The sequence below is a fragment of the Dermacentor andersoni genome, chromosome 9 (assembly GCF_023375885.2).
Source record: "Dermacentor andersoni chromosome 9, qqDerAnde1_hic_scaffold, whole genome shotgun sequence".
Classification (NCBI taxonomy): Eukaryota; Metazoa; Arthropoda; class Arachnida; order Ixodida; family Ixodidae; genus Dermacentor; species Dermacentor andersoni.
In genome coordinates this window covers 128,825,439-128,827,809 of record NC_092822.1, presented here as the reverse complement: position 1 = coordinate 128,827,809, position 2,371 = coordinate 128,825,439, and the positions used below count along the sequence as shown (strand labels likewise).

Genomic DNA, 2,371 nt, shown 5'->3' with positions numbered 1-2,371 from the left:
ACGTCTGCTCAGGTGCTTCACCATGTATACAGGATTTTGTCCCATGATTGCTGCGGACCTATTGCCTGAACAAGCAGCAACTCTGTGTCACCTTTTAGTTTCCTACCACGACATCTCCGACCTCAACAATCTCCAATTGGGCCAGACTTCAATTGTTAAGCATCACGTAAATACTGGTGATGCCAGTCCTATTCATCACCGGCCATATCTGTAGTGTCTATTAACAGCATTTAGCCAAATGTGAGTACTCGGTTGGCAACCGGGAATAAAGCATGGGAGCTTGAGCAATGAGTGCGTATCACCGTGTCACTCCAATCTAAATCAATCAGACCGCATCCCGGTCTACGCGAACACTAAAATGGTGTCAGAAGTGTTATTTGGTCCCATGTGAGTGCCAAACCAAGTCATTCCGTCGTATCATCCCTCAGCAGCAAGCGGCAACCGACAATCGCAGCCATGGCATACGCGCTCCCTCCCTTCCCAAGTTTTGACCTTCGCGCCACAGACGTCAACAATACTGGTCACGAATGGACCAAGTGGATAGAAAGGTTCGAGAACTTTCTTTTAGCGTGTGATATCACGGCAGATGCACGCAAGAAAGCGCTCCTCCTCCACTACGTCGGCGAGGAAGTCTACGACATATTTCGCTCCCTCCCCGACTGCCCTACACAAGCTACAACAGCTACAAGCACGACCCAGACCACGCAGAGCCCATCGACGCCAGAATACGATGCCGCACGAGCGAAACTGAGTGCATACTTCGCCCCGCGAGTGAACTCGACATTTGCGATCTACAAATTTCGCCAAGCCCAGCAAAACGTTGGTGAGCCACTGGACGCCTTCTACGCGCGCCTCCGGCAGCTCTCTCGCCACTGTAACTTCGAGAACGTCGACGCTGAAGTCCAGAACCAAATAATCCTCGCCACAACGTCGTCTCGCCTTCGCAAATACGCAATGCTTCATTCCCTCACTTTACCAGACTTACTTAAACAAGGAAGAATGCTCGAGGATGTCGAACGGGACGTATCCGAAATCGAAAAGAACGTCGATAACAATGCGGCGGTGCTCGCAGTGCGCAAGGAAGGACAGCACCATGGCCAACACCAAAGAAACAGCCGACAGATGCCACGACAAACCTATGCACCGCAACGACCTCGTGTCTCATCAGCAGATTGTCGCAACTGCGGTGGCAAGTGGCCTCACCAAGGCGGACGATCAAGTTGTGCTGCATGGGGCAAGACATGCAGGGCATGTAACAAGGTTGGTCACTTTGCACGATTCTGTCGTTCAACGAGACAAATGGTACAAGCAGTGGACTGTGACAATGGTCCAAACATGAATCAGACAGTCTGCAGTAAGAAGAGTTCTAGTGCCAAAGAATGTGCTGCCACCTGTGACACCAGTTCAAGCAGTGACGAGTATGTTTTCGTTGCCATGACCTCACCTCAGACAGACCCATCTCCAAAAGTTAGTGTCACTGTCAACAATGTGCCGGTCACTTTCATAATCGACACAGGTGCAACAGTGTCAATTGTTGGCGAAAATGACTTTGAGAGTTATCGGCTAAAGGTGAAACTTCAGGAAACATCCGTCAGAGTGTTCCCATACAAAGCAACATCTCCGCTTGAACTTCTAGGCAAAGTCTCCGTCACAATGAGATACAAAGATAACTGCATTGAAGAAGACATCTTTGTCATTCGAGGAAACTGTGCACCACTCTTAAGCTTCACAGCAGCATCCAACCTGGGGCTTGTCCAGATCACATACCAAGTTAATGAGCATCAAGGTGACAAGTCAATCGTGGAAGCATTCCCCAAGTTGTTTAGTGGAGTTGGAAAACTCAAAAACCACCACATTAATCTTTTTGTGGACGACACTGTCCCACCGGTTGCACAACCACACAGGCGTATTCCGTTTGCCTTACGTGACGCCACAGAGAAAGAACTTGAACGCCTCCTGTCAGAAGACATCATTGAGCCAGCCATAGGACCTACACCGTGGGTGTCCCCTGTGGTTATTGTGCCTAAACCGCATCAGCCTGATGAAATTCGAATCTGCATTGACATGCGTGTTGTGAACACTGCCATTCAACGGGAACGACATTTGTGCCCAACAGTGGATGACATCATTGTTGCCTTAAATGGAGCAACAATGTTCTCCAATCTTGACTTAAAGAATGGATATCATCAGTTGGAACTTGACCCTTCCTCAAGGCAGCTCACCACGTTCTCAACACATGTTGGCTTGTTTCGCTACAAACGACTGAACTTCGGCATCAGCAGTGCAGCTGAAATTTTTCAGAACACCATACGCCAAGTGCTCAATGGCATCCCCAATGTTCTGAATGTTAGTGATGATATTCTTGTTTTTG

The 2,371-nt window shown here is 48.8% G+C and overlaps 1 pseudogene; it reads left to right on the top strand.

Annotated features, from left to right (window-relative positions):
* The first annotated feature begins 221 nt into the window (after window positions 1-221).
* On the top strand, window positions 222-1,445 carry LOC129384440 (uncharacterized; annotated as a pseudogene).
* The last annotated feature ends 926 nt before the right edge of the window (window positions 1,446-2,371 follow it).